Here is an 18562-nt window from a genome sequence, read left to right as displayed (position 1 = left end):
GGATAAAGGGGTAAGCCATTTAGGACTGAGATGAGGAGGAATTTCTTCACCCAGAGAGTGGTGAACCTGTGGAATTCTCTGCCACAGAGGGCGGTGGAGGCCAGTTCATTAAATATAATAATGATAATAATAATAATCAACTTTATTGTCATTTTTAGTGCACAAGTGCAGCACAACGAAATGTAGGCTTGCGGCTCCCGAAAGTGTACATTTAGATTAAGACATTTAAATATTCAACATTCATTTGGCTTGTAATACATTAACATAAACATAACAAAGTGCATTGGCAGATGTGCAGGCTTTAGAGTTTATTTGTGGAGTGCAGTAGGATGACAGCCCTGGGAAAGAAGCTGTTCCTAAATCTGGTCGTTCGGGTGCGAATGCATCTGTAGCGTCTCCCAGATGGCAGGAGGGCGAACAGACTGTGGCTGGGGTGGGTAGGGTCTTTGATGATGGTCCGTGACCTCTGTAAACAGCGTTTCTGGTATATGTGCTCTATGGTCGGTAGCCGGGTGCCGGTAATGCGTTGGGCAGTTTTGACTACCCGTTGCAGGGCGTAGCTACAGCTGCCATACCATACTGTGATACAGTTCATCAGGATGCTCTCTATTGTGCAGCGGTAAAAGTTAGAGAGGATCAGGGGTGATAGGTTACATCCCTTCAGCCTCCTTAGGAGGAGTTGGATATATTTCTTAAGGCGAAAGGGATCAAGGGATATGGGGAGAAGGCAGGGACAGGGTACTGAATTTGGATGATCAGCCATGATCTCATTGAATGGCGGAGCAGGCTCGAGGGGCCGAATGGCCTACTCCTGCTCCTATCTTCTATGTTTCTATGTTATGTTCCTGTAGCCCTTGATTGGAGTTCAGTGCAGGGCAGTGGCACTCAGCATCATTAATGGCAACCTTCTACACACACATATAGGTTTAAAGGGTCCTGCATAATGCTGGAGTCTTACCCTGAGAGATACTGCACTACAGCCATGTTAAATAAAAGCAACAGGATGTCATTTACTTTTTATTTTTTTAAATGGTGATTCTGTTCTATGTTTTACTATGGGGCCAAGTATTCCGCTATAGATGTGCCAACAGAATGCATTTTTCAGAAATTAAATACTTGAACACTGCTGGCAGTAAAATTTAAATTACCCTGATTCACTACCCTAACAAGAGAATCAATGTAACAGAGCAAATATATAGGTAACAGGTACTCTAACTCATCTTGGATGATAGCTGGCATTTATAAATACTACATTGCAAAATGTATAATGGGTCAGCATTAAAGGGATGAGCTCAATTTATTTTAATTTCTTGAATGGGATTTTGCCTTGTTTAGAAACATAGAAACATAGAAACATAGAAGATAGGAGCAGGAGTAGGCCATTCGGCCCTTCGAGCCTGCTCCGCCATTCAATGAGCTCATGGCTGATCATCCAAATTCAGTACCCTATCCCTGCCTTCTCCCCATATCCCTTAATCCCTTTAGCCTCAAGAAATATATCCAACTCTTTCTTGAATATATTTAATGAACTGGCCTCCACCGCCCTCTGTGGCAGAGAATTCCACAGGTTCACCACTCTCTGGGTGAAGAAATTCCTCCTCATTTCAGTCCTAAATGGCTTACCCCTTATCCTTAGACTATGACCCCTGGTTCTGGACTCCCCGGCCATCAGAAACATCCTTTCTGCATCTAGTCTGTCCAGACCTGACAGAATTTTATAGGTTTCGATGAGATCCCCTCTCAATCTTCTAAACTCCAGTGAGTATAATCCCAATTGACACAATCTCTCCTCGTACGTCATTCCTGCCATCCCAGGTCTCAGCCTGGTGAATCTTCGCTGCACTCCCTCCATGGCAAGAACGTCCTTCCTCAGGTAAGGTGACCAAAACTGCACACAATACTCAAGGTGCAGTCTCACCAAGGCCCTGTACAACTGCAGCAAGACATCCTTGTTCTTGTACTCGAACCCTCTTGCTATGAAGGCCAACATACAATTTGCCTTCTTAACCGCCTGCTGCACCTGCATGCTTACCTTCTGCGACTGGTGCACAAGAACACCCAGGTCTCTTTGCAATTCCCCTTCTCCCAATCTATTGCCATTCAAATAATAATCTGTCTTCCTGTTTTTGCCACCAAAGTGGATAACCTCACATTTATCCACATTATAGTGCATTTGCCATGTTTCTGCCCAATCACCCAACCTGTCCAAATCGTACTGGAGTTTCCCGACATCCTCCTCGCAGCTTACCCTCCCACCCAGCTTTGTGTCATCTGCAAATTTGGAGGTATTACATCCAATTCCCTCGTCCAGATCATTAATATATATTGTGAACAGCTGGGGTCCTAGGACCGATCCTTGCGGTACCCCACTAGTCACTGCCTGCCACTTGGAAAATGACCCGTTTATTCCAACTCTTTGCTTTCTGTCCGCCAACCAGTTCTCTATCCAAGTCAATACCTTGCCCCCAATCCCATGTGCCTTAATTTTGCACGCTAACCTCTTATGCGGGACCTTATCAAAAGCCTTCTGAAAGTCCAAATACACCACATCCACTGGTTCTCCCTTATCTATTTTACCAGTTACATCCTCAAAAAATTTCAGTAGATTAGTCAAGCATGATTTACCTTTTGTAAATCCATGTTGACTTTGTCCGATCCTGTCACTGCTTTCCAAGTGCTCTGCTATTACATCTTTTATAATGGACTCTAGCATTTTCCCCACTACCGATGTCAGGCTTACCGGTCTATAATTCCCCGCTTTTTCTCTGCCACCTTTTTTGAATAGTGGGGTAACATTAGCTACCCTCCAATCCATGGGTACTGTTCCAGAGTCTATCGTGTTCTGGAAGATGACCAGCAATGCAGCTACTATTTCTAGGGCCACCTCCTTAAGTACCCTGGGATGTAGATTATCAGGCCCTGGGGATTTATCGGCCTTCAGTCCCATCAATTTTCCTAACACCATTTCCCTACAAATACTGATTTCTTTCAGTTCCACCCTTTCATCAGACCCTATGTTCCGCGGTATTTCTGGGAGGTTATTTATGTCCTCCCTAGGGTTGCCTACTTTCATGGATTGTGTTGGAGTATCCCGGAATTACAGATAAATCTCCCAGAGACTCCTGCGAGCAATCTGGTAGAAAAACCATAAGGATATTTTCTTCTCCCATTTCACTCCGGCCGGACTCTCAATAAACATCAGGTCCGCAATGTGTTCAGGATGTATTACAACATTACAACAACGCCTACACGTCAAAAAGTATTTCATTGCCTGTAAAGCGCTGTGGGACGTCCTGAGGTCATGAAAGGCACTATATAAATCCAAGTCTTTCTTTCTTCTTTCTTTCTAGTGTGGCCCTGGCAAAATCACACAACGTAGAGTGGTCTCTGGAGTGCGGAGGATTGTGGGCATCTTGGTCGCCGTTATTGACCAATTGCCACGAGGATTGACATGTTGGGTGACCAATGGCGGGAGCATGGGGGTGAGGCAATTGGAGGTGGGAGGTCATGTGATGAAACCTCCCAAATACGGTCCGATCAGGGTTGGCAACCCTCCCTGTTTACTCTACCTAGTGCCAATATCTAAAGGGCTTTGTCAGGAAATTATGGGACAAACAATATTAATCATATCTCAGTGAGTGTGTACATATGAATTTGAAAGATAACATTCAAATGCTCTTTTGAAGGTATAGCAACTAACAACTGGATTCCAAAACAGCAGCATAGCTTAGAAAACAAGCTGTGGGATTTTTGGCAGGATCATATTGTGCACTCCTGGTGGTGCCACTGTCTGAAGGGATAATTCAATTGATAAGATTGATTTTACTTCAGTGATTAAAGATTTAGAAAGATGAACCCTTGTCTGAAACGTAACTACCTTTTTGAAGGACATGGGACACTGTAGGATATTTTCCAGTCAGTTCTTCTGGTCCAAATTTAAAAAAAACATTTTTGAGCTCGTCACTTAAGTAAAACATCTGACACTATCAGTTTTAAACTAAACACATATGTATCTTTATTGTATACAGTCAATTTTGGGATATTAGGTTTTAACATTGAAGCGAAAAACAACCTAAGCCTGACAGACTTCAAGTTTAACTTACAATTCTCACATTTAAGTTTATCTGTTGGCAATAACTGGCTTTTGAATGATATGCACAGGGACATTATGCTTGATCTGTATCGATTGAGAATGTAAAGGGGTATTCATGATTATAAAGAGCTCTGACAAATATCGGTCAATTGTTTTCACTTGTTGGCAAGAGCTAACAAGAAGCCACAAATTTATCACTACAAGGATAATTAGTGGGGAAGTTAGAAACAAATCTTGGTTATAATGTGGCATTCTATGCAACAGACAATCACTTAGGCAGAATTCATCAAATCTTTTAAAAGGAATTTACATAGTTGCTTGAAAAGAGGAATATTAAAGAGTAAGGTGTGGGGGACTACGGTCTCCCGCATAAAGAAATAGGCAACACAGCGAGCTACAAGAAATAGGTCTTTACTCCAACTCTCACAATACAGTACTGAATTTGTGAAGCCCGCGAACCTGTGATGACTCACGGATTGGTCACCTGCTGGAACCTGATTGGTTTTCCTTCTATCAGCAGCAGGCAAGTCTGAACGTGCCTTATTCCTCTCAGCTTGCAACTGTCTTGCGGGGGGAGGGGAATACAGCAGTTAAAAGGGGATTATACAGGTTTATCTACATACACACAGTGTTTCCCCAATGTGGCAACGCCACATACGCCCCCCCAGAATCCTCGTTAACTGTAAAAGTCAGTCTCTGCGGAGGTTTGACCAAGTGGTCGTAGCGGCTGTAGTAGCCATCTGGCGTGTGAGGAGGGCTGTCTGGGAGGTCGACCGGTTGGTTCGTCGGCTGGTCTGGCGGCTGGTCTGCCGGTGGGCTGGCTGGACGGGCTGCCGGCGAAGGTGGGGCGGCGGCCGGAAAGTAAGGTTCTGGCGTGTCTTGGTCCTCTTGTGGGGCCGCCGCCAACGTGGGAGGTCTGCCCCGCCGTGGGGGAAGAGCCGGCCGAAATGGGAAGCTAAGGTCCAGGTGCGCCGGTTTGAGGCGGTCTACTGAAATAAGGTCCGGCTTCCCGCCGACATCGATAAGAAAAGCTTTGTCCCCCGTCTCCAATACTGGGAAGGGGCCGGTGTATGGTGCCTGCAGCGGGCCTCTGTGCGCGTCCCGGCGCACGAAGACGAACTCCGCATGTCGTAAGTCTCGAGGCACGTAGGACGGCTGCGGGCCGTGTTGCGAAGTGGGCACTGGACGGAATTGCTGGGCCGCGTCCTGGTGCAGGGAAAGCTGTCTGGCGGCCGACCACGGCTCCGTTGTCAGGGGGAGGAAGTCGCCTGGTACTCTGAGTGGTTGGCCACAGACCTCGGCCGCAGAGGCACGGAGGTCCTCTTTGGGCGCGGTATGCAATCCCAGGAGAACCCAGGGTAGTTTGTCGATCCAGCTGGTATCGACCAGGCTGGCGCAGAGAGAGGCTTTCAAAGAACGATGAAAGCGCTCGCAAAGCCCGTTGGCCTGCGGGTGGTAGGCTGTTGTCCTGTGCAACTTGGTGCCGAGGCCGGCGATGATGGCATTCCACAAGTGGGAGGTGAACTGGGGGCCTCTGTCCGAGGATATGTCGGTCGGCACGCCGAACCGGGCCACCCATGTCGAGACGAATGCTCGCGCGACGTCGGTCATGGTGGTGGAGGCGAGGGGAACCACCTCGGGCCATCTGGTGGTGCGGTCGATGATCGTGAGCAGGTGTGTAAAACTGTGCGACGGCGGCAAGGGGCCTACCAGATCGACATGGACGTGGTCGAAACGCCTCTCGGGCACCGGGAAACACTCCAATGGCGCCTTGGTGTGCTGCTGGTCCTTAGCGCGCTGACACGGCACGCATGTGTTGGTCCAGTCTCTCACATCCTTGTGGAGTCCAGGCCAGACAAACTTGGCGGACATAAGTTTCTGAGACGCACGCATCCCTGGATGTGAGAGGCCGTGGATGATGTCGAAAACTCGCTTGCGCCAGGTGGATGGAACGACCGGCCTAGGTGAAGGGACTGAGACGTCGCACAGGAGGGTTGTGCCGGCTGCGTGGAAGTGGATGTCGGCCAGGGTGAGACTGGTAGTTGACGTCCTGAGGGCCTGGATCTCCGCGTCGGCAGCCTGGTCTCTCGCCATGCTGGCGTAGTCGACGCCCAGGTGCACTGCGTGGAGCGAGGGTCTTGAGAGGCAGTCGGCCACCAAATTATCCTTGCCGGCGACGTGGCGGATGTCCGTAGTGAACTCCAAGATGAAGTTGAGTTGGCGCCGTTGGCGCGCGGACCAGGGTTCGGTTACTTTGGCCATGGCGAAAGTGAGCGGCTTGTGGTCCACGAATGCGGTGAACGGCCAGCTTTCCAGAAGGAAACGGAAGTGCCGGATTGCCAGGAACAGGGCCAGGAGCTCTCTGTCGAACGTGCTGTAAGCCTGCTCGTTCTTGCGCAGCTGTCGGCTGAAAAATGCCAGTGGCTGCCACGCGCCTTCGACCCACTGTTGCTGGACGGCGCCGACGGCGTAATCCGAGGCGTCCGTGGTGAGGGCGGTCTTGGCGCCCGGGATGGGGTGGGCCAGTAGTGTGGCGTTGGCCAAGGCGCTTTTGGTCTGGTGGAAGGCTGTCGCCATCTCGCTGGACCAGGTGAGTTGCTCTTTGCCCGTTTTGCCCCTGGTGGCTTCGTAGAGGGGACGCATGAGTGCGGCGGCCTTGGGCACGAACCGATGATAGAAATTGACCATCCCCAAAAATTCCTGCAGCGCCTTAACCGAGGTGGGCTGGGGAAAGTCCGCCACCGCCTGCACCTTGGAAGGTAGGGGAATGGCTCCCCTTGGCGAAATTCTGTGGCCGAGAAAGTCAATTTGGGCTGCTCCGAACTGGCATTTGGCCGGGTTGACAATTAGCCCGTGTTGGCTGAGGCGCTGGAAAAGGGAGCGCAAATGCGCGATGTGCTCGGCCTTGCTGGTACTGGCCACGAGGATATCGTCCAGATAGACGAACAGGAAGCTCAGGTCCTGTAGGACGGAGTCCATGAGCCGTTGGAAGGCCTGTGCGGCGTTCTTAAGCCCGAAGGGCATGCGCAGGAACTCAAACAGTCCGAAGGGGGTGATGACCGCCGTCTTCTGGATGTCTGCGTGGTGGACGGGGACCTGATGGTAGCCGCGAATCAGGTCGACCTTGGAAAAGACGGACTTTCCTGCTAGGTGTGCCGAGAAGTCTTGGATGTGCGGAATGGGGTATCTATCGGGCGTGGTGGCGTCATTGAGCCATCTGTAGTCGCCGCAGGGGCGCCAGCCACCGCCCGGCTTGGGCACAATATGGAGGGGGGACGACCAAGGGCTGTTCGAGCGGCGGATGATGCCCAGTTTTTCCATCATGGCGAATTCTTCCTTGGCCACCGCCATCTTGGCTGGGTCCAGGCGTCTGGCTCGAGCGAACACTGGTGGTCCCATAGTGGCGATGTGGTGCTCGACCCCATGCTTGGCTGCCGCGGCTGAGAAGGTCGGTTGTGTGAGCCTCGGGAAATCTGCGAGTAGGCAGGCGTAGTCGTCATGTGCCGGGGCGGAGCAGGACCCGACGAGGGCCGGGCTGTTGCTCTGCTGGCAGGCCAGTGAAGCGAAAGTTGCTGCGTCGATCAGGCGCCTGTCGCGGACGTCGACCAGGAGTCCGTGGGCGCAAAGAAAATCAGCGCCCAGCAAAGGATGTGCCACCGAGGCCGTCACAAAATCCCACGTAAATCGCTGGCCATTGAAACAAACCTCGGCCCGTCGCTTTCCAAAAGTAGCGATGGCTGCGCCATTTGCTGCCACGAGGGGTGGGCTGTTGCGGCCTGCCTGGATGTCGAGCTGGGAGGCAGGAATTATGCTGCATTGGGCTCCAGTGTCGCAAAGGAATCTGCGCCCTGAAAGAGAGTCGGTTATGTACAGCAGTTTACCTGCGGTGCCAATGGCCATCGTGGCGGCGGGGGTGCGGTCAAGCGGGCCTAGGCGGCGGCGCGGGGCTGGTGCGTTGGGCCGGGCGGCCATCTTGGTTTGATCGAAAGAGCAGGGTGCTCTGCAGCATTGGGCCTTGTGGCCGAAACGCGCGTGGTAGTAGCATAGTTCTGCGGCCTGGCATGACGGCGCGCGCTCGGTGGTGTCGGGGAGCCTCGCGGCTGCACAGCCGAGTTGGGCGACGGTGAAAACTTTGTCCGCGGCGGCTGCCAGTTGTACGCAGTCCGTGATCGGGGACCCCGCGAGGGCAGTCTGTAGCTGCTGAGGAAGCAGGCTGAGGAAAAGGGCCCGAAACAAAAAGCACTGCAGTTCAGAGCCCAGGAGCGCAAGCATCCGGCTCATCAACTGGGTCGGGGTAGAATCGCCGAGGCCTGATAGTGAGAGAAGCCTGTGGGCCCTCTCCTCCTTGGACAGGCCGTAAGCTTGCAGCAAGCGGCCCTTAATGGTTGAGTACTTGCCGGTCTGTGGTGGGTTCCCCAGCAGGTCGAGAACTTCGGCGGTGGTAGAGCTCGCTAGTGCTGAGACTACGTGGAGGTACCTTTCTTCATCGTCTTGAACCTTGCGAAGGGTGAATTGGGCCTCCGAGTGCGTGAACCAAGCTGGTGCTTGGTGTTCCCAGAAGGTGGGGCGCTTCAAGGACGCGGCGCCGACCGACATCAAGCTGCTGCTGGTTGCCATCAGGTCATTGCTGGCCTCTGTAGGGCTGCGTGAGTCGGGGGCTTCGGCCACCGACATTCGGGGTCACCAATGTGGGGGACTACGGTCTCCCGCGTAAAGAAATAGGCAACACAGCGAGCTACAAGAAATAGGTCTTTACTCCAACTCTCACAATACAGTACTGAATTCGTGAAGCCCGCGAACCTGTGATGACTCACGGGTTGGTCACCTGCTGGAACCTGATTGGTTTTCCTTCTATCAGCAGCAGGCAAGTCTGAACGTGCCTTATTCCTCTCAGCTTGCAACTGTCTTGCGGGGGGAGGGGAATACAGCAGTTAAAAGGGGATTATACAGGTTTATCTACATACACACAGTGTTTCCCCAATGTGGCAACGCCACAAAGGTGAGCGAGCAGGAGAGTGGGATTAGACTAGGTGGCTCCTGTGGAGAAAAACCCCGGTGCCAACTTGATCGGCCACATGGTCTATTTCTGTGCTGTGACATTCTATGATTCAATGATTTGATTTACAATAGACCTAATGTGTGCCTTGTTACAGTTACAGGGTCACATGCTGTGGTGCAAACCAGAATGGTCAATACGTATTTTACCCAGCAACACAATTATCAGCTTCCAGGCCTGACGTGTGATCAGACCCCTGCTGGTAAGTAGCTTGGATGGTTTCATTACACTTCTTAATGTTGAATGCCGTGATGTGTATTGGTTTCTAAGGTGCTAAGAGGCTCCAGCTGTTGCATCCCAGTACAGAGTCATCTCCAATTTACTCCATTCTATATCAAGAGTTTGCACTGATTTTACACTGTTATAGAAGTAAATTCAACAAGAAAATCTACCACAGCAGAAAATTAAACAAAAACTTGTAATAGCATTACACTTGAGAATCCATTATCAAACTAAATTTTAATATTTACGTTATATTCCCCTGAAATATTGTTTTAATCCAGTGCCCCCTTGACTGGGGGCGACATTCCTACATATTTCCAATGCGATGGTTTGAGATATATGGGGGGAAAATTTTGAAACTTTGCCCAAAACAGGTGCAAAGTGTATGGGGCGTCCGCTGCACTCGCCCGATGGTTGCAGCAAGGTGATTATTTTTCTTTATTTATCCTGATGTATTTATCATACCGTGTCCTTTAAGCTGTTTTGAGCTATGATTATCTAATATTTGTTTACTGTTTCCCATTGCTTGTTATAGTGGCCCTTTTCTTCCCTCTTTGCTTCAGGTTTCCCCTCTGCTTCAGTTTTTCTCTGTGGTTGTTTTTTCTCTCTCCTGCTTTATTTACACTCTTTTCTTTCCTTCATTTTGCCGTCTTTCCCTTTAGTATTTCTCTCCCCCTCCTATAAATTATCCTATTGTATATTTTCTCTGAATTTTTTGGTAGCTGTCATATTAAAAGCTCTCATAAGGCACGCAAGTGGGGACAACATTTTCAAGCGCCTTTATTACAGTCTCCAAGGAAAAAACAGTTCTGGAGACAGCCAGAATAATTTCAATGCATGCAGATCTAGATTAGGCCTTATGGTAAAAGCAATAGGAAACCCGATAAGAAAGAAACTTTCAACATCTCATTTGTTTTAACAAAGCTGGTATCAGAGAGGTCACTTGTAAGTCATTTCTTTATTGAGATTATAAGTCAGCGTTAATTAGCACAAAAGCATAAGTATCATCGAGATCACTTATCAAATGAACTTCACAGTTTGACGGTAAAGAGTTTCTTAATAGAAATGGTTTGTCAACGACCAGAAAGACCAGAGAGCACAGGAAAGGACAGAACATGGGAATGCAGAGAAGAATGTAAAGAAAACAGCACACAGGTGCAAAGGACGTGTAATATTGAGAATGCAGTAAAGATCAGAGCAAAGCAATGCAGAATGTATTATAATACAAAAGGTGCAACAATGTTGTAGTGTATGTACCTTTAAGAGCCCCTGTGTACTGTAATACCGGTAGTGACCACTCGGGTATATAAGCCTGTATAGCGTCTTGTATCTTTTAGTTCACCTTCAGACTTTGTTCAGTAAACACCTGTTAAACCAACTCCTGCATTCCGTGTCTCCATTAACACACGGATACAACAGTGGCGACGAATTGGAAACGGACTTACCTGAAATTCGGCAGCACCTCAAGGAGATCGATTCCTCAGACGAAGGTCGAAGAAAAAAAAAAGAAAGAAAAAACTGTGGTTTCACCAGCTAGCCGGGCTGGTGGCAGGTACTGCACTAATCCTTCCTGGGCGGCGGGCTGGGGCTCGATCGGGTGGCTCTGCAGCGGGGCCGAGCAGCGAGTCGGAAGGCAGAGGCAAACAGAGACGGAGGGTGGAGCACTCGGGAGATGGCCGGCGCTGCAAAGCAGGTCGGCATTCGGACCAAGCAGAGGGAGGGAAAAGACCCAGAGAGTCCGGCGGGAATGAGTCTCCAACGATTAAAAATATCTGTGTAAATAAAAACCGCGGAGAACAGCGTTGTCAGCAGCGGCAGCGGTGGGAAAGCGCGGGAGGCGCCATTTTTTCTCGGCAGGGAAGAAAGGAAAGCGCGGGAGGCGCCATTTTTGATTTTCAGGATGCCTAAGACTGGCAATATTACTGCTTTCGATAGTGATATAGAGGATTGGACCACATATGTGGAAAGAGTGGAGGTATATTGCACAGCGAATGAAGTAGAGGATGATAAAAAGGCATCGGTACTTCTAAATCTGATGGGCGCAAGGACATACGGGCTGTTACGAAACTTAATCACTCCAGCCAAACCGATGGACAAGAATTTTAAGGAGATTGTTGATACCCTACAGGAGCATGTAAACCCAACACCGCTGCTGATAGTGGAACGATTCAAAGTCTTCAGGAGGAATCAGCACAAGAATGAAAGTAACGCTGATTACCTCACCGAATTAAGAAAGCTGTCAAAGCACTGCCAATTTGGGGCAGGACTGGCAGATTCTCTACGAGACAAATTCGTCTGCGGTCTCCTAAGTGAAGGAACACAGAAAAGGCTACTTTCTGAGAAAGATTTGACACTGGACAAGGCTTTCAGTGTGGCTGTATCATACGAAGCAGCAGCAAGAGGAGCTGCAGAGATACAGCAAAAGCCACAGGACTTCGGCACCCATGAAATGACACGGGGTTTCGAGAGATGTTATCGCTGCGGCAGATCCACCCATGACCAGAGGGACTGCTGGTTCAAGGACAAAGCATGCAGGCAATGCGGAAAGATGGGACACATTGCACGTGTATGCCGATCTGGAAACAAAAAATCCACTGACAGAAACAAAATCAATAAGGAAAAGTACAGAAAGGTACAAATGATGACGGACAGTAGCTCCGAAGACCAGAAAAGCGATAGCGACTCCGGAAACAAGAGACTAAGCTGTCTCAAATTACATAATGTAATTGCCAAAGAAGATTACCAGACCATTTGGGTTACCCTCACGATAGCGGGGTCCCCAGTTAAAATGGAGCTAGATACAGGATCAGCTCTGACCGTCATAAGTCGACGGGATTACGAGCGGCTATTTCCGCATATACCTTTGAAAGACACATCCATTATCTTGAAGACATATACGGGGCAGAAAGTATACCCCAGAGGGAAAATAAAGGTGCCTGTTGTATACAACGGCAAGGAAATACAGAAGTTGTATTTATACATTCTGCAAGATGGTAGTCCACCGTTGTTGGGATGTGAATGGATCAGGAAGATACGTTTAGACTGGCACTCCATTCAGGCACTGACGGTGACCAGTAAGAAAAAAAATGATGATGACGTCATACCTGAACGATTAAAAGACATCTTGGCTAACGCCAAAGAAGTGTTTCAACAGGAACTAGGAACCTTGAAAGGCATCACCGCCTCAATAAAAGTGGAAGATGCGGCAATTCCCAAGTTTTTTAAGGCAAGGCCGGTGCCATACGCAATTCGTCCAGCAGTCGAGGCAGAGCTGGAGAATTTGGAAAAAGCAGGCGTGTTATCCAAGGTAGATTGGAGCGAGTGGGCAACACCCATCGTCCCAGTCATGAAGAAAACGTTGAATAATGATAAATCTGAAGAACAGAGAAAAATGCGCATCTGTGGGGACTTCAAGGTGACTGTAAACCCGGTCCTTCACACGATACAGTATCCTCTTCCAAGGATAGAAGATATTTTCGCCTCACTATCCGGAGGGAAACGTTTCACCAAAATTGACTTGGCACAGGCATATCTACAGATGGAGGTTGACGAGGCCTCTAAAAAGTATCTCACGATAAACACACATAAAGGCTTGTACCAGTACAATCGACTGGTTTTCGGAGTAGCATCAGCTCCAGCTATCTGGCAAAGAGCTATGGAGCAAGTCCTGCAAGGGATTCCGGGGACTCAATGCTACCTAGACGACATCCTTGTAACAGGAGAAAACGACAACGAGCACCTTGCCAATTTGGAGCAGATGCTCACTAGGCTGAGAGAATGGGGCCTACGAGCAAATCGCCCCAAGTGCGAATTTTTCCAGAAACAAATATCATATTGTGGCCATATAATTAACGAAGAAGGGTTGCATAAGTCACCTGAAAAAATTGAAGCGGTCATAAAAGCCCCAGCACCTGAAAATGTCTCACAATTAAGGTCGTTCCTGGGATTGATAAATTACTATCATAAATTTTTACCGAACTTGTCAACTGTTCTGCACCCTCTTAACGCACTGCTACAAACGGGAGTAATTTGGAAATGGAGCGAAGACTGTAAACGTGCCTTCCATAAATGCAAAGGCTTGATCACGTCCAAGGAAGTGTTGGCTCATTACAACCCATCATTGCCAATCAGACTGGCGTGCGATGCATCCCCTTACGGCGTAGGAGCGGTATTATCGCATAGATTCCCTGATGGCTCGGAGCGGCCGATAGCTTTTGCGTCACGCTCATTGAACTCAGCTGAGCGTAACTATGCCCAGATCGACAGGGAAGCACTCAGCCTGGTGTGGGGAGTGAAGAAATTCAACCATTACCTACACGGACAAAAATTTACCTTGTTGACTGACCATCAACCCCTCGCCTCCATATTCAACCCTAAAAAGGGCGTTCCCATTATGACTGCGCAAAGGCTACAGAGGTGATCCCTTTTCCTAGGGGCACACCAATATGACATAGAATACAAAGGATCAAAACAGCATGGGAATGCTGACGGTTTATCGCGCCTACCGTTGCCAATGGTAGAAGAGGCACCTACAGTAGACCTAGTGGAGATGTTCCACTCAACCATAGTAGAATGTCTACCAGTAACAAATTCTACCATTGAAAAGGAAACAAGAAATGACCCGACTTTCTCACGAGTCTACGATTTAACGGTAAAGGGATGGCCAGCACATGGTGAACCACTGTTGCCAGCATCCTCGCAAAGAAGAGAACAGTTGTCAGTGTGCCGAGGAACCTTGATGTGTGGATCCAGAGTGGTGATTCCACCCAAACTCCAGGATAAAGTGCTAAAGGAGCTTCACGAGGGGCATCTGGGTGGAGTGAAAATGAAGCACCTAGCCAGAGCGTTTGTGTGGTGGCCAGGTATCGATGGAGAATTCGAAGAAATGACCAAGAGCTGTCTAGGATGCCAGAAGGTCCAAAACGCCCCACCACAAGCCCCTCTACATCCATGGGAGTGGCCCTCATCTCCATGGCAAAGGGTACATATCGACTTTGCTGGTCCATTTATGGACTCAATGGGCTGGATTTTGCTAGGGCCGGGGAGGCGGGATTGGAGGCGTGTGGGGGATAAAAATCGCAAAACTGGCATGCGGGCCCAAACCCGCCTCCATCCCGCCTCCACGCAATTTTCCTAAATTCGTGTCTGCTGGTCCCGACTCCGTCCCGCCTCCAGGAGGCGGGATAGGCCCTTAAGGCCCTTAACAAACCCTCAATTGGCTCTATAATCCCATTTTCCTAACCAGTTGCAAGTTTAATCATTTTCCGACGTGAAACACGCCTGGTGGGAAACACACATCTGAAACCTGGCGGGAGCACAACTGGCTTGCGGAGTAGCAGCTGCAGCTCAACCATTAAATGGCAGATTTGAACAGGCTTTAATTGCAGGTGGCATAACTTTGCTCTCTCAGGTCTGGGGGATCTTTCAGAAGGCATACCCACAGCTCTGGAAGTTTGCAGCCTGACAACCATCTCCAGTGTGACCTCCTGGGAAACCCCTTTCGCCACCTTCACTGAGCGCTTCCTCAACTGAGGCATCTACCAGAAGCATGGGAGCCATTTTTGTCCTGCCCTTCTGGATATTACATGAGGCCGCCCAACAGCAGCAGCAACAACAGTTGCGCCAAGCTGCTGCTGCCCCACCTGAGGATGCACAGGCCAGAAGGGGCCAGCGCATGGAAGGCCGTCGGCGCAGGAGATACCCCCCAAACAGGGTCTACAGACGCAGGGTCAGCTACCTCAACATGTCTGAGCAGCAGTGCCAAAGGCGGCTCTGACTTTCGCGAGAGATAGTGGCTGACATCTGCGCAATGCTGCAGCAAGACCTGGAGCCCAGAGGAGCAGCTGGACACCCCTTATCAGTGGCCGTCAAAGTCACCATCGCACTCAACTTTTTTGCCTCAGGCTCATTCCAGGGATCAGCGGCAGACATCAGCGGCATCTCCCAGGCGGCCGCACACACCTGCATCAAGCGGGTAACCGATGCCCTCTTTGCCATCGCGCACAATCACATCCATTTCACCAAGGATCGAGCAAGTGTCATGGCGAGAGCGGTTGGATTTGCTAATCTTGCAGGCTTTCCAAGGGTGCAGGGCATCGTTGATTGCACACATGTGGCCCTTAAGGCTCCCCATCGCAATCCTGGTATTTTTGTCAACCGCAAGGGCTTCCACTCCCTCAACGTTCAGCTGGTGTGTGACCACAAGAAGGAAATTTTGCATGTTTGTGCCAAGTACCCTGGCAGTTGCCATGACTCCTTCATACTGCACCAGTCTACTGTGCCTCCGCTATTCAGTCCGCCACACCAACTTAACGGATGGCTACTTGGAGACAAGGGCTATCCCTTGAGGACGTGGCTATTGACGCCACTGAGGAGGCCAGCCAACGCAGCTGAGGAGAACTACAACTCCAGCCACCTTTCCACCAGAGCCATGATCGAGCAGACCATTGGTCTGCTGAAGATGCGCTTCAGATGCCTGGATAGATCAGGTGGAGCCCTGCAATACTCAGCAGCCAGGGCCTCCAGAATCGTTGTGGTTTGCTGTGTGCTTCACAACATGGCACAGCGTCGTGGCTTGCAGATGGCCGAGGACCAAATGGCTCCTGACATATCCTCCTCAGATGAGGAGGAGGAGGAGGGGGAGGAGGAGAGCGAAGACGAACATCTTGCAGAGGCTCATCAACCAGCGGCAGCAGTGCGTGAGAACATTGGTGGCCGGTATGCAAGGAACGCGCTCATATTGGGCAGATTTGCTGAGCCTCGCCCATGAGGGACTATTGCCTCGCATCCTTTTACCTGAGCACTGACAATAGCCAGGAACCAGCTGACTTCTAGCGATGTGACCACCATACTGACCTCAAAGTGAAAGTCCCATTCGCGAAATGACACACGCCACAACTACAGCAGTAGCCAACAGATGATTTATTACCATTATTCTGATGGCTTTCAACCATAACACATTAAATTCCACCCAAGTGACTACCCTTGTGACTATTTGTGCAGTTTCTTTCTCTTATGCGTGCTCCTATGTAGTGGTTCCCCAGTGGCATCAGCAGATGTGGAGGCCCCTTGCTCACTTCCTTGCTGCTCCTGTCTGGACACCTTTGGCGGGCGTCCTCTGGGATTGCGAGCCTGTAAGGGCTGCGCAACAGTCTGCTGCTCCTGCGGCTGTGCAGGGGTTGAGACGCCGATCTCACTTGGGTGCTGACTCAGGTGAGGCTCTGACCGAGGACTTGTCAGTGGCATGGAAGTTTGAGTGCTTGGAGAGGAGCCCCCACCTCCTTGTTCTCTGCCACCATCAGCCACACAGCCTTGGTTTGCTGGGGTGGCTTCTTCCTCCCCGAGGAGGGGAAGAGCACCTCCCTGCTCTCTGTCGCTCCCTCCGCCAATGCCTGGAGGGCTGCCTCGTCAAATCTGTGGGATGCCTTACTCCGATGTGTCGCCATGATTGATGATGGTAGCAGCAGCTGCCAGGGCCAGAAGCTTGGCAGTCTGCTGAAGTGAGCGAGGCTTGTGGAAGCCCTTAAATGAAGCAGCAGTGATGATGTCATCGGAGGCGAGCTTCCCACCTGAAAAGCTCTCCGGCTAGGGGTTCCCACACGTGAGGAATCAATTGGGCTATAAAATCAAAATTGCATCAATTTCCCACATCGTTCAGGATTCGTGTGGGAAACACGAAATGTGGGGAACATGACCCCAACCCGCCCCCGTAGCAAAATCCAGCCCAATGTTCTTAATCGCGGTTGATGCACACTCCAAGTGGCCGAAGGTAATAAAGATGTCCTCCACCACCATGGAAAAAACCATCACAGTATTAAGGACCATATTTGCCAGGAATGGGCTGCCTGAACAGATCTATTCTGATAATGGACCGCAATTTGTGTCCGAAGAATTCAGGAAGTTCTTAAAAAACAATGGGGTTAAGCACTACACGTCCGCCCCATACCATCCCGCCACCAATGGATTAGCTGAAAGGTTTGTCCAGACCTTCAAGAAGGCCATAAAGGCCATGGGTAATGAAGACATAAATCTACAACATAAGGTAGGTAACTTCTTGTTTGCATACAGGAATGCAACACATGTGGTTACAAACCAAACTCCCGCCATGATGTTTTTCAATAGACGACTAAGATGCCGGCTGGATTTGATCAAGCCAAACATCAGAAGGGACGTAGAGAACCGGCAATTTCAAGGCATGAATGAAAAGCCAACTAGAACCTTCCAGATAGGTCAACAAGTTTTGGCCCGGGACTACCATACTGAGAAATGGCAGCCTGGAACTATTTGCACACGACTAGGACCGCTGATGTATACCGTGGACATTGGTGAAAGCATAATAAGGTGCCATGCTGACCAGATCATAGAGTCATCCGAAAAGGGACAACCTACACCACAACTCTATACGCCTAATGATGAAGCAGAGATACCCATAGTATCTACCTCCGATCCGGTGATACTAGAACCAGATGAACCCGACACTGGCATTCAAGCCGAATCGACCTTGCCAAAAGAACCTACTACACCACCGAAAACTACTACACCACCGAGGCGTTATCCGGACCGAGTCAGGAAGCCTCCAGAGAGACTGACTTATAATTGATTAACTGCAGCAAATGTGTAGATTATTGTTCTTGTAAACATGTTAATTAATGATTACTTAAAATGTTATGTACTAATTATCTAAAAGGGGAGGAATTGTAGTGTATGTACCTTTAAGAGCCCCTGTGTACTGTAATACCGGTAGTGACCACTCGGGTATATAAGCCTGTATAGGGTCTTGTATCTTTTAGTTCACCTCCAGACTTTGTTCAGTAAACACCTGTTAAACCAACTCCTGCATTCCGTGTCTCCATTAACACACGGATACAACAAATGTAGCAACACAAAAGTAAGGAGAAAGAGCACAGCAATGTAAAGCACAATGATATGGAGGAAACAATAATGCAGAGAACATGGATGTAGAATGGACAGCACAGTGAATTTAGATCATATGGGAAAGGAAAGCATGGACCACTAGGAATTTAGATCATACAGGATAGGAAACCATAGAACAATCCAAGAGAGCAATGCAGAAATCATAAGACAATTATGAGCACAGCAATGCCAAACAATGCAGAACCATTATATGTAGGTATTTACTGCTTTTCTGAGTTTTAAGTTACCAGGAATACCAACAAGTGCAAGGATTAAAA

At 49.4% G+C, this 18562-nt stretch overlaps 1 protein-coding gene across 1 annotated transcript in view; it reads right to left on the bottom strand.

The window, feature by feature from the left end:
* The window catches only part of hecw1b (HECT, C2 and WW domain containing E3 ubiquitin protein ligase 1b), a 773289-nt gene that overhangs the window by 275355 nt on the left and 479372 nt on the right, over positions 1-18562 (bottom strand). The gene's annotated exons all lie outside the window — the stretch shown is intronic.

Source organism: Somniosus microcephalus, chromosome 5, assembly GCF_052327205.1.
Source record: "Somniosus microcephalus isolate GS21.2 chromosome 5, FLI_Smic_1.0, whole genome shotgun sequence".
In the NCBI taxonomy this organism is placed as follows: Eukaryota; Metazoa; Chordata; class Chondrichthyes; order Squaliformes; family Somniosidae; genus Somniosus; species Somniosus microcephalus.
The sequence above is the reverse complement of the archived record's forward strand: the minus strand, read 5'-3'. Positions and strand labels throughout refer to the sequence as shown.